A 15,008-nucleotide genomic window follows, 5' to 3' on the forward strand; every position below is an offset into this window, starting at 1 on the left:
CCAGAGAGAGTCGGAGTTTTGTGCCCTGGTTCCCCAAGAACACAGAGCTGCCAGGTAACAGGGCATACTAGCTTTCCATGCAGAGTCTTACTACACTCAGGATTGGGCATTAAGGCATATTTGTCCTTCTCTTTAGTAAGCACTATAGCTCTTGCACCTCAGATAGTCTGCTACACCTGTGGAAAGTCAATGCAAAATGCTACCAAATGTTTTCCACTCACTCTCACCAGTGGTCATGTTTTACCCCAAACTCTTGCATCCACTTTGCACAGGTGTAAATAATTACCTAAGGAGCGATGCAATGGAGAATCAGACCCTGTGTATTTAAAAAGAGAAGGTGCCTGATCTTCAGTTATGCGAAGGCCTCTTTACATTGATCTGGCAGTGAGAAGAGGTCTTAGAAGAACTAAGAATTCAGGCCAAAGAAAATCTGTTTACACAAGTGTAAATGAGGATGCAAGACAGGAGAATTGGTCCTAAAAATCAACTTAACATAGGAACATCTCATCAATACTAGAATTCAAATCCTAAATGAAATACATAATATTTGCTAGTTCTCAGAGTATAATCTTTTTTCCCTTTAGATATTTCATTGTTTATCCCCTCTCCCTCTTGCTCTACCAGACAGAACTGGTGTCAGAACTGAGTTTTCAAGTGGTCTTTTATTTATTGAATGCTTATGACTAATCAAAAAGCACATCAACAGAAAACCCAGGCTGCTCATAAAATAAAGGCTGCTTTGATGGGACTGCACAACATCTATGACCCATTTGTGGTTAGCTTTAATTTGCAAAAGAAATTGGGATTGCAAATTCATTACCAGAGGCACTAGAGCCTTCCCTAGCATTCAGCTTTGAAAACCTTTAGAACATTTAAAAATATGACTTTTTTTTTTTTAATATTTTTTTTTCCTGGCAAATTAATCCGAGTGCAGTGAAAATACATTTCCAGCTGCTGCAGATCACTTCATCCTTTGTGGAATTTTTTTCCTGTTAAATAAATAAAATCTCAAATTCACAGTCATGTTAACAGGACAGATCTCCAAACACTGTAGGCATCATCCATGCACTGTAGCTTTTGACAGTGTTTTCTCTTTACCCTACTCTTTTTTCTACTGCTATACCTACATCTCGGCCATTGAAGTCAGTGGGACTGCTTGTACAATGACCACGTGTGAATAAGAAGGGCTGAAGAATTGGGTCATACGTACTTGCTGAAAACCAAACAGGAACTTTGCTGAAGATAGAGGAATATAACCCAGTCTCCTCACCTGACCATGTAATTTGTTGTGGAGACCCCCTTTGCCCTTATTGGTTAACTACACTTAGAATCTCAGCTTTCATTAAAACACTATTTTTCTAGCCTTCGTGGTTGCAAAGGTAACTTTGAAAATGTAAGCAGAATGTAAACCACAGCAGTATAGTTTTCCTGAATCTGCAGACAGCCTGAAATGCTAGCTCTGAGAGATAGGGAACAGCCATCTTCATCTCAGTGTGATGTTAACAGTGCTATCTATTTCGCTGATGATCACTCATTTTAGCAAAAACATTCAGGTGATGCACCAAAAGCCCATAAAGTTCCCTATACATCTTCCCCTCTGACAACTTTTATGATGCATTTCCTAAATCTATAATACATTAAACATTGAAAATGTGGAGGCAATGTGAAAAAACATTGGCTTACTTATCAAAATAACACTGGGGCTATCATATTGATTGTTTTATTAATTTTTCCTATCTAGTTAATTACAAAACTTAATCCACGGTCTTTTTTTCAGGAGTGTGGTCCAGCTTCATGGAGTCCATATGGAACTGGAATGCTACTGTTTCCGAACTACAAGATCATCCTTCCTCCTGCACTGGCTTATCATGTTTCTTTAGGGAGATGCTGATAAAAACGGTATTTAAAAATAAGTATTGACTAAGCTCATAGTAGCTCAGCAAAGCTTGGTTGTACAATTAAAGAAACAGAATTAGTGTTTTGAATTAAGCTGTATATAAGGTATTTCTTTATCTGTTCTAGCCTTCTCTCTGACTAGCTGGGAATGATAATTTGGTGAAATTGTTTGTATTATCCCTTTTGGTCAACAGTGTCTTGCCACCAGCAAATGTCATTAAGATTGATGGATGAAATGAGGATAACAAGACAGGCAGCCCTTAATTGGAAGGGACATCAAAGGAAGTTCCATTTTAACAGGAAGTCCTACCCCCTCAATGCCATTAAGTCCTACCATAACTGGCAATGATGATGTCACAGAAAATGGAGTTATGCTTTAAAATTTTGCCTTTCTGGGGAGTGGCTTATCCCCTTTTGACCCCTAACCCCCAATAAGAAGGCCTGCCTTACCCAAGGAGGGAATCAATAGGATTTAGTATATGGCCCAAATCACTTCTTCAGAATCTAATAAGTAGTGTCATCTCCTGTGACTCATCATTTCCAGTTCAGAGGGGATATCCAGTGGCACTGACAGGGCAGGACTTCCTCTCATGTCAATCTTATCTCATCCATCAATCTTTGTGACGTTTTCTAGGGGCAAGATACTACTTTAGTCTCATTAACATTGCAACTTAATCACATTAATGTCTTCAATTGCTGGGTGTATTTGTTCAGATTTGTATCTTGTATTGCCCATTTCCAAGAATCATTTTATAATGCAGATCCGCATTTATAAAGACTTTCATTGAAGGAGTCTGTCTAATATGTTGTTGATTTACTAAATCAACATGCATCGTTTTTTCATGGTATGCTATATTGGAATGGAATTTCTAACAGTATTGACAATCTGAGATTGAAATAGAGCAACACTGTACTAGCATGAAAAGGCTAAAGACATGCACTACTCTGATAAATCTCAAAATTCATACGTGCAGATGTTGTTAATCTGTTCATTTGTTTCATATTCATTTGATGAAAGGCCTTGGGCATTTGCATATGAGCTCCTATGTTGCATTAAGAATATTTTCCAGTTTAACACACACCTATTAGTAACTAACTGGCCACTGTTTGGCAGCCAAGCATATAAACCAGGTGCATGGAAAATACAGTTTTGAGATCTTCCAGGTGATTTAGTCTCTTGCAGCCTTCTCTTGTGGGATTTTACTCAGAAGGGAGCAATCCAGCCCTGAAAAATGAATGTCTTACTTATCTTTAGCACTTCCCATCTTGAAGGATCCCAAAGTGGTTTACAATCTACATCCAACACATATATGAATCCCTTTATCCACTGCAGCAATGCAGCCAAACCTGGGAGTGAAATAAAACTGTTCAACAGGATAAAGCAACACTATGTACAGAGGTCACTCAAGACAATCTGCTGCCACAGCCACAAACTTCATTGTGCTACTTCCCCCCTTCCCCGCACACACACTTCTATCAGTGCCACAGACTTTCCACAGGGGTGAGAATTGCAGAGCGCTCTAACGTATAGAATTCTAACTGCTGCAGGTAGCCGTGCTGATGCAAACTAAAGGATACCTAGTGCATGTTAATGTAATCCCATGGACTACATCAGTGTGAACAAGGTTCCTTTTAGTTCATGCCAGCAGGGTCTTCATGGAGCAGTTAGCAAGACCTGCAATTCATACCCCCGTGGACCAGTCTGCAGAGCCATGTAGACAATATTAAATTTTGCTGATTGAGCATTTTTAGAGAATCACTTCTCCCAGAAATCTGTTGCCTTAGGCAGCTGGTGCTCTAGCCACTGCCTTGTGTGCCTGTAGCTAGAGAAGCCCCAGACTACACAACATTTTAGGGAAGGAACAGAAGAACAATTACTGCTTCAGGGAAAATATGGGTAGACAGAATGTAATTACCCAAACTGGAATTTGGCCAGAATGCTGGGGCTTAACATTCTTACTCTTGTGAAAAGAGCAATGGAAAGGAAAACACATTGACCGGAACTGGTCAGGTTCTTAGTCTTTGCTGTATGTGCATGACACCTCCTGCAGCACAGTTCCCTAAACCAAATGATGGGTACTAGCTCAGAAGGAAGCATTCCACACCCCCTTTCGACATTCACTGGGTTATGATACTAAGGCTGAGAAATAAGCAAGACATGTTCAGCCAGGAAAGGTAAGCCTTCTGGGTGATTTAAAGGGGGACAGTGTCAGAGAGTATGGGTGAGATTTGCAAAGCTCAGTGCTCATTGAAATTAATGGGAATTGGGATTTCATATCCCTCCAGTTTTGAAAATAGCCTATCAATCCAAAATGTATGTTACATATGACATGGGACTAGCTGGAACCCTCGACATGGGACCTCTAGTCTGTGGGACTAAATGAGGTCACCAAGTCCAGTCCCCTGCTATAAGCAACCCTGTCATATAATCATATTTGTAAATTTAGCAAGCTCCATCTTAAAACTAGTTAAGTTGTTTGCCCTCATTACTCCAAGTGAGAGGCACTTGCACAACTTCTCTCCTCTGATGGTTAGAAACCTAGTTTAAATTTCCAACCTACATTTATTCATGATCAGTTTACCCCTTTTTATTCTTGTGCCAACTTATCTTTTAGCTTCAATAGCTCTTCTCCCTCCCTGGCATTTACCCTCTGATGTAATTTACAAGTTTTTTCAATTAAAAGGTACTAGAAAAGCAAATATTACAAAGGGTGTCAAGATATTTTTAAAAAACCAGTGAAAACCATAGTATTTGGCTTTGAATGCCTCTTGGCAGCATTTGCAACCTCAGCATTGCACTAGTGCAGGGGAACTTGCCTAGGAAACACAAAATGCTAACAAAAAGCAAAAATGTTACTAACTACACCAAGAGGTTTTGTTTTAATAAGCGAAAGAGTTAAGGAAATTTGATAACACATGCTTTTTAACCCAACATTTGTCTTGAAACTAGAACATGAGAATTTCCAGCCTGGATCAGACCCATGGTCCATCTAGTCCAGTCTCTGACAGTGACTAGCACCAGGTGCTTCAGAGGAAGTTGCAAGAACCCTGTAATAGGCAGAAGTGGATGTGATCCCATACTCCTGTGTTCACACTGCACACACTTGTAATAATCTTTGTAAAAAGTATACCTTGTAAGGTATCATTTGAAAACTCATAATTTGCTGGTCAGTAATCAAATATGTGTGGCAACATTGCATGTGAAGTTATAAGATTCCCCTGCATGGTGTTATAAACACATGTTCCAAACTTCACAGTCCTGTCCAAAAAGAAGTTGGCAAACTGGTCTGTGCTAAACAAAGGAATGTGTGCTTACCTTAATTTGCATTTAAGCAGTAAACAGGAAGGGAATACAAAGGAAGTTCAAACAGGTGAAAAAACTTGCAGGGAATAAACTTCCACATACACTCTTTGGCTTATGGTTCTCAGCTGAAAATGTTTTTCAAGAGGGGGACTGAAACCATATAAAGGAAGAACAAACACCCCAAGGCATCCCTCTCTATCTCCCCACCCATTGCATTCACTACACCTGAAGAGACAAAGGAAGCAGACAATAAACTATAGGGGAGAGGCTCTGACCTAAAGAGTTTAGTCAGTAAGACTGCTGAAAACATGTGGTGAGGAAACTTTGCTTTGAATCCAATATAATTTGTTAAAATAGGCACCAGTAAGCATTTAATTTTTACTTTTCTTATAAACATATCTGACTTTTATGCCTCATTGCTTGTAGTGATTTTAAAATCCATCTCTTTGTAGTTACTGGATTAGATAAAACAAGTCTATTATGTCCACATTGAAATGTCTAGGTAACTCCATTTGGCTTAACAAATTGTGTGCATATTATTCCGTTAAAGGAATAACAGATTTAATGTATTTGTACTATCCAGGAGAGGGTGGGGCAGTACAGGACATAGGATTCTGGAGGAAAATCTGGGCTAGGGAATGTGTTGGGGTCACCCTACGGTCATTTTAAGGCTGTAATAGCCAAGGTGTGGCTAGCTGTAGCACACACACAGATAAAATTGGGAGTGATTTACATGCTGGAGGCTGTTTGTGAGCAGGAAAGCACTGTAAAGGGCACCCCAGGTCACAGGGCAAGGGTGATACAGCTACTCATTCGTCTGGATTGTACCCTGGTATACCACCGTGGAATAATCTGTCTCCTGTGAAGGGCTCATTTTATTGCCTAATAATTAAAGGTTGGTGTAAACCCTGAATTGAAGCTTTTATACTTTCCAAAACTTTTTTTTGGTATTAACTGTTTCAATTCTGGATATTCTTGTCATACATAAAAATGGCCAGTCCCTCTTTGAATCTTACTAAGTCTTTGTGACAGTGAGTTCCATAGTCTAGTTAGGCACTGAGTCAAAAAGTCTTTCTTTTTTAATCCGTTTTTAATATTCCTTTCAATTTCGTTGAATGTCCCTGTCATGTTGTTACCCTTTTTGACCCAAGCAGTTAACCACAATTCGAGTCCTGTGGGTTGTTTACATTAGAAGGAAAAAACGATGATGGAGTCAAGTCTCTTGGATGCAGTCCTGTTTATTACAAAAAACATACATAAAATCTTGTTTCTCTGAACGCAATGGGAATCAAACAAAGTTTCTTTGTTCACGATTCCAAGCCTCTTTCAGCCAGAACTCTAGCCAACAAGCTTTTTCCCCCCCCCCCTCAAGGCCACGCCACCCAGTGCTTGTTCTGGCTGTCACCTAATCTTTCTAGTCCTTCCAAGTCTGTTTCTGAAGGGTTTCTTAGCCTCTGTGTTTGCTATATCAGTCATTAGGGAAACCCTCTAGACCACATAGTTCAGCTTCTACTCAAACCTCGCCATGTACCTATGTTTTGGGTGGTGTTCCTATTGTTTCAACTATATAGTTTCATCAAAGAGCTCAATGGCTTTTTACACCTACCCTGAATCAAAGGTAGCTGTTTCACCCACTAGGTGTAATGGAGTTTAAGCCAACTGAGAACATTGTTTTTCTCATGGAAAAAAGATAATCCATTGAAGAAAGAACTTGATTTTTTTTCCCAACAGTGATGTTTGTGTTCTTGATGTCTGAAATCCAGAGACAGAAGTCCTGGCAGACATGGAAGAGCGTCACACATCAGACAGATACTGGTTTATTCCTATGGAAAACTACAGAATAGTTAGGGCTCAGTGGTATAAGGAGGGTTGCACTAATATTCAGGGGTGTATTTTTCGCTCACTGAGTGAAATTCATTCCTTCTCCAAAGAGCAAAACAAAACTTATGCATCACTTACATCCCATTTTCACCTGTCGGAGAGCTTACATGAGATTTAAGTGTGTTAGGTATCTGCACAAAGGCACATGTCACACTGGGAATATGGGACTCTTACGGATGTTAATGGGCATGCACTGAATTCAGGATACCACACAACTACTCATATAGACTCGAAACAGCAAGACATAAATGGAACAAGCTGCATAAACATCATTTAATTAAATTAAACAGTACAAGAAACTTGGTTAATTGAGGAAGTGGATTTTTCAGCAGATCCTCCATTAGCGAGATCCAATAACACTCAAAAGCACAGAGATTAATGAACTCAGTACCAAAAACAACTTCTCCCAGGATTTTTTCAAGCTATTAGAAACTAAAATAATCAATTATAAATCTGATGTTTTGGAAAAGGGAAATAGGAGAATTTGCAATACAGTTGAATACAGTACAAGGGTTTAAAGGAGTATGCTACTCCTTTAAGGGACAGATGGGTTCCTACAATCTAGACAGTCTATGGTAATCCGTTCCTGCCCTGCCCGAGAGCTATTTAGATAGAAACAAGAAGTTGAGCCAGAGAGTGGACTAGTAACCATGCAAACTACAAGCGGGTGTTGAGCTCTCAGGTTGTAGGGGATTATATTGAGTAGGCAGTGTTGCCAATGCTCATGATTTTGTCATGAGTCTCATGATAATTATTGTTTTCCTTAAAGCCCCAGAGCTTGGAGTCATTTGGATGTGTGATGATTTCAGCCTTCATTCTGGAATAAAAAGTAAGTTTCTCGCCCTCGTGGGTGTGAAGAAAGCTTCAAAATGTGACCCCAGTGCACCCTAAAGGCTCAAAAAGCAGAACACCACCTCTATTCTTTGTACCTGATCTCATGATTTTAAAGCCAGCCTCATGATTTTTGGTGAGCCTGACTCAGGATCTTTGAATGTTTGGGGATGGCAATACTGAGTAGATCAGAATCTTTGATTTCAGGACTCTCTAGGTTTGGGAGATCTGAACCAGGATCCTGAGGTAAGGGCCTTATGAGCTGTTGTAACTAATGTTCCTTCTCTGATACCTTGTTCAAGGGACCTGCCATTTGGTTAGTTTGTTTTGACTTCCCTTTGCTTAGATCCTTTAAGGCGAACTTACTGATATCCCTGTTGGGAGGGAGTGGGGGAAACCTACAGTGCCCCTACTGGGCTGCAAGGGGGCGAGGGAATGGAACATGCTTTTCACAATAGGCCAAATGAAATCCTGGGGTAAGTCACTTCAGTCAATGGAGGTACACACTGTGGACCAGATTGCGGCCCATCCTGTGTGTTTATGAAAGGAGAAAAGCATAAGGTTTCCCCTTTACTCCTTTGTACTGACCATCATAATGTGAATAGCGGTGTGGAGGGAATAATGTCTTTTGGGGAGTTGCTACACCCCTCCCTGTGCATGTGGACAGGGACTGCAGGTGAAAGAGTGGAGCTTTGTCTCTGTGTCCTACGACGTGCCAGCCGGCACATCTATCTGAGGGCTTTATACTGCTGCCCGTCACTGTCATATCTGAGCGCCTTCCATGTGCCATCTGTGGCGTTATGCTGGGGGATGTATGTCCTGCTGGGCATAGGGATGGCAGGGGGTACATCTCATTTGGAAGGGGGGGAACTTTGAGTCATGCTCTTACTGATCTTACTGTACCACAAAGGTACATTTGACCCCAGGATGAATTTGCCACTGTATTTACATAGTGAAAATGATAATATTTGCCTTTTGACAATAATTTCTTTATCTAATTATTATTGATTGTTTTTCCTGTCTGTAAAGGTCAGTTTTTGTGGTAAGCTATATCTGAATGGTTTGCATCCAGTTGGGAAGTTGGGAAAAGGATCAGCTGCTTTGAGAACTTATTTTGATGACAGACAGGAAATGGACAAAATGCTAATTTTGGTTTTGCCACCATATTCACAGCCAGTGTGCTTGACAGAGCTGTTTCTTGCTGCTTCCTCAACCATACAAATCTCTTAATAGCCCCTGGATAGTCTCTATTCACCATTGTTTGAGATTCTGATCTCATTATGATGATATTCTCGCATCTCCTCTTGTCTCTGCTATAGTTAGCATTGCTCCTACATTTCTGTATGCAATAATTTCTCTTTCCCTTCCAGCTGTTATTAAAGTCAAATAGCTATTCTTAAGGGAGAGCCAAGACTAATGCGAGTTATTTTTTAAAATGTGATTCAGGCCAACTCTCTCTTCTTCTAGGATGTGAAAATGTAATGAAACATTATGAATGCATTTTTATGCTATAGAAATGCAAAAAGATCTATTGTGATAGTCATTAGTTTATTTGTTATAGTCTATTAAGGCCAAATGCTGGCTTCAGTAGCATCCATCATGGTTGGGTTCCAATGCTATTATCATTAGGGACCTGATCCAAAGCCCACTGAAGTCAATGGGTAATTTTCTACTGACTTCAGTGGGCTTTGATCAGGCCCTAAATTTTGTTAATCTACTAAAACCAAACCTGAGCTCCAGTAGAGTCCATCAAGGCTAGGCTTCCCAGCCACAGGTGGTCCTAATGAGGACCTTTCGGGTAACTTGGGGCTACAGTAATCTCAAAACCCCAGCTGGTTCAAAGGGAGGGGACGTTCATCCATCTGTCTTCAGAATTAGCACACTTCGTGCCCTGTTCCCATGCTTGTATGTGGCTGATGTCCTGCATCCCTTACAAATTCAGCCCGCAGTGAGGAAGACAGTGCAGTGGGGAAAAGAGGGCAAATAATGTGCTTCTGAGACAAAGTTGGTCAGTCACTACATCATGATTCCTGCTTTAAGAATCCTCTGACCAAAATCTGATTTCAGTTCCATCTCTATTTGCTTACTGAGCCAGTAATGTATGGCAACCATCTTTGGCATCAATTGAATAAGTAACGGAGGTAGGGGCCATTGATATTTTTCCAGATTTCCCATTTTGTGCTTGAATAAAATAAGACATAAAAAACATCACACTAAAGTATAACATCTAAATATTTCCAAATGAGAAACCAAGTTTAACTGATGTAAAGATTTCTCTACAGTGTGACCCTACGTTACAGTGCTTCAGAGGGGGAAAGACAATAACTACAAGGGTGACACACATTCATGCTGATTTAATCACAAGATATTAAAAACAAATTACTTATTATAGTGCCTTTCATCCCAAGGGTTCCAAAAGCTCTTTACAAAAAGTTGGCCAAATGTTGCTCTTAATTATATCCATGCAATCATGTTCAAATCAGTGTGTCATTTCTTCACTCACTGAAATCCAGCCATCTCTGGGGAGGAAAACAGCAGCTGCTTATCAGAACATAATAAACTATGCAACAGGGTAGGGTAGAAGGTGATGAAAAATGCTAAATCTAATGGAAATCACTGGGGATATTTACATAGGTGGAATCTATCCCCCATATTGGAAATTGGTCAGGAGAACATGAACTGCTCCCCCACTCTTGTGAAAAGAAATGCCATGGGATCTTGAATGAATGCAGGTGGTCAGGACCTTATGACTCAGCCAATATACCTCCCCTCAACCTGGGGTAGGAATTCAGGACTGCCTATTGAATTATTAGCACCACAGAGCAAAGTAGCTGTGTTTTCATAGCTTCTGTCCTAGTACTGACCAGGTCTAACCCTGCTCAGCTTCTGAGATCTGTTGGGTTATAGTCCAAATTATTGTGGCACCAAGCATTAACATTCAACCATGTTATTGGAAACCCTGGCTAGCTGTTGCTATGAAACACGAGGCCACAGAAGCCTGATCCAAATATTCAGGTGTTTGTGGAAGGATGATTCCCTTCTGATTATCAAAGGAGTTTAATACAGAGAATGAAGCAAGGAGATATACTTTTCTGTTTAACACACAAATAAACTTCTGGAAAGACTGCATGCTTCAGCTGTTGGCACAGTTCACAATTAGAATGATCAAAGCAACAATCCATTTCCCCTTTCGTGTTGTCTAGAGCAGTGTTATCTATGGGATCCTGTAGCTTGTAGTGTTTAACCATATTAAAAGTGGTGTGAGTAAAATGACATCAAGAGTTTTGATAGCTGCCAAAACAAGTACCAGTTTGCTTTGTCCTTAACAGGACAACTGTCTTTTTCCTTTTGGCCTATAGATAACAGCTTTTAGTTTAAACCTATTTTCTCAGTAGAACTGTCACAGATCTCGGTAGTATCAATAGTGTCAGTGCAAAGAGTGTTCTAACATATTTTCTTCCTTGTATTGCTAAGTGCCTCAGGACACATTTTACAGTAAATGCACATTACTGCATACTCTGCTTAGATGAATTGGGAGAGTTAAAATAAATACATGGAGACTGAGTCCCATTTATATCCACATCTCCCTTGTCCCACAGTAAAAAGATTAGCCACCATCTTGGTATCATCCAGGGACAGGAGTGGGTGAGATCTGTGCTCTTCCCTCTCTGGGGACAGCGCAGAAAAGTTTGTGTAGCCTGCTGTCATATTAGCTTTTCCATGCCTCCAACTCCACTCTGGACAATTCAGCCGAACTCTCCTGCTTTTATGGAGATTCTGGGAGCAGCCTCCAGATGGAGCGTTCCTGGCCATACAGTTCCAGTAGAGCTGCTCTGCTAGGGAGCTGGAGTAGGGATCTGTGCCTCCTGCAGATCCTCTGAGAGCTATGGATTCTGGGACTGAACCATCAGCTCTTCTGCATGAGGATGAACACTGTTGCATTCCTACATCATTTAGGAAAGCTTAGCAAAAAGAAACTCAGTTTTCCTCCCCCAACTCTTGGGTGTTTCAGTGGGTGAGGACTATTTTCTCCCTGGGTGATTGTTGTGTGCTCCGTTTTTTTGTGGTGAAAAGCAGCACTACAGAACAGATATGTATTTCTTATTTTATTGCAATATAATTTCTTTCGCGGTCTCTAAAAGTTTTCATTATCCGCCACAGGAGGAGAGAGGATTTGAAGAGGTGTCTCCCATCCCTTCCAGGAGAGTGCTCTAACTACTGAACAATGGGATATTCTGATGTGGGGCTCCCATAATCTCTCCTGGTGAATCTGTTCCAGGCAGCGGGCAGAACTGAACTGGTCTCCATCACAGCCTAGGTGAGTGCTGTAACCTCTGGGCTAAAAGTTTTATAAGGGTGGTTACTGCTGCCATCTCCTCCCCCTGCAGCCATTTTGTGTAGCATGAAGCAAGCACCTGACCAATTTCCATGAGAAACTATTTAGGGGTTTAAGCCTGCTGACTCCACGCAATGCATTCCTGTTTGTGGCTTGTTAAGCAACACCAGACGCCTCCCTAGAGCCCAGATGTAGGTGCCTACCTCTGTGAGAGGCCTAGGCCACATTGCTCTTGTCAGCATCTCCTACTGGTTAGCTTAGGTGGCTCTCTGCCTAGCATGCTGACTTTGTGGAGTGCATTCTAAGGCACCTCTCTCTCCCTATTCATTGTATAGAGAGCCTCGGTGCCTAACTCAGGCTCTGTGGATTGCAGTGTTGTTCCTGTGATTTTTTTTTTTTAAGTACCTAAAAGTTAGGAGCCTGGAACACTTTCTGTTTCAATGCCTATGTCCTTTGTGAGTCCAGGCCACAGTCCCTAGGAGGACAGCTGTGAAGCCCTAATATAAAGCAGTGAGTTTGTGGGCCAAGGAAGGCCAGGACTGAAAGGAGGCAGTCCCAGAAGGAGGGCTGTGAAAATCTGGTCTAACGGGGTGAATTTGCAGTCAGGGAGGCCAGGACTTGAACCGCATAGTCCCAGGAAGGAGGACTGTTTAATTTGAATGTACAGGTGAGTGAAAGAAGGCCCACTCTGGGAGCTGAATTGTGTTGGATAAATTCTCTCTCCAGAGAGGGATAATAGTCTACTCACAGCAAAAGTCTTTAAAAAAATATTTCCAGGAACCTCAGAGGGCAACTGAGCAGGGTGCCTGCAGCTCCATCCTGGGCCATGAGGGGTGGTTCTGGAGATAGCGACCCTCTTATCCACCTTTGTGCCTTGCATATTCTGAAGCTTTCTGAGGCCTGTTGAGTATAGCTAGAATTCATCTGTGGGCTGTTAAAATGACTCAAGGACTAAGGGACTACTTAAACAGTAAGATGATCAGAATATGGCCCCAAATTAATAAAAATCTAAATCAACCAGAAAAGTTTTAATTCAGCCTAGAACCACACAAGGCAATGGGGCTGGCCATGGACTAAGGTTCTGATCCATGGAAGAATCTGGCCCTATATTCACCTAAAGTAACAAATATGTTCAAAACAACAAACCTCTGTTATTAATCCCTGGTACAATAAAAATTGAGGAAGCAGACATCAGCTAGGATATTGTTAACTATTATCTGAAACTACAAAGAAATGAAAATTTCAGACCATTAGATCATTACAGGACAATCCAATTATTACTTGCAACATAAACACTTAATTAACGGGCAGCAATTAAATTCAGTTAGCATATTTACTACATCAAAACTCATAAGCAAGTCACTGACAATTCTGAACAATCTGTGTATCATAATAATAAGACAATTTTGAGCTATATCCCCTCTGTCTGTTTCCTTGTACTGAACATCCATGCTTATATTGTTGTTCAATTAACATGTTTTAAACATTGATTCTCCAAAAGTCTTGAGATTCTACAGAAAGGAAAAAAACATTTAGAAGATAGATTATAGCCAGATGGCTCACAAACGTTGGGTGGATTTGTTGTTCAGGGACAAGGCAAACAATATCTTAACAATCCACCCACCTCTATCTTCTGCTTGGGGGAATCAATCAAGGAACAAGAATATAGGAAAAAGGCATCCAGTCTTCCTTATTTGACAAATCTATGATAATGCAATAGATACTAGTTTTTCTTGAGCTGTTACAAATTATTGTGTATCACTGATGTTAGAAAGCATCATGAACACTGTTTGAGCTTCAGGACATTGCAATGATGCTCTGAGCATCAGCCTATAATTTATGGGATTTACTCTTCCACTGCAATGGGAGTTACTTTTATCCTGCAGCAGGAGAATAGGGCCCTACCTGCCTAACTAATTCCATCCCAAGCAATCCACTCCTTTGTTGTGGAGAAAGCTGGAAAAGCACTATAGTGAAGAAACACTGAGGTAGGGCTCAAACACTAACCATGTTAGGAGAGCTTCACACAGTCGAGTGGAAAGGAGGATCAGGGATGACTGCCAGAGACTAAGATCTCAATTTTGAGTGTTAAGTATAGCCAGAGCCACACTGAAGGTGGTGATACTCTTGGCATACAAAAGGTTCCTCCACGCCAGCTGGAGCATGCCATCTTTGTAGCTTTCTTTTGGATAGGGCAGTAATAAAATTAAGAGATTTTTTTTTTCGCTTTTGAGACTGAAGGGTGCTGGGTCGTGGCATGAATTCATATGGGGCTGAATCTCCCAATAACTTCTCTAAAAGGAGAAATCTGCTCTGATAAAACTTAATTAAAATGTTCTGAATCAAAATCTCTTCTGGTATAAACTGGCATTTCTCCTCTGGTTTCAATGCAGTTGCACCAATTTACACCAGCAGAGAATTTGTGGATAGTACCCATGGAAGGAAGCAGTTGCCTAGCTGACATGCCCAAAAGTCTCCAAACTCTTACTGGTTTTAGGCCTGTCTATCTTGTAGATGAGACCAGCCCTTTGAATTGGTACTGGAATCAAACAGATCACCTGAGATTGCTTCATAGATCTGGACAAAAAACATTTTGGGAAGACACCACCTCCAGATCAATCTCTTTCATTTCCTCCACCTTCCCACTAAATGTACTGAGAAAGCTGTGGAATGTAAACATATAAAAATCAATATAGTTCACTATTGTTCTAGGGTAAGAAGCAGCTGACACCACAACAATCAATGGCAAAGATTAGCAAG

Source organism: Emydura macquarii, unplaced genomic scaffold, assembly GCF_026122565.2.
Source record: "Emydura macquarii macquarii isolate MOO-44397 ecotype Brisbane River unplaced genomic scaffold, CSIRO-AGI_Emac_v2 contig_2846, whole genome shotgun sequence".
In the NCBI taxonomy this organism is placed as follows: domain Eukaryota; kingdom Metazoa; phylum Chordata; order Testudines; family Chelidae; genus Emydura; species Emydura macquarii.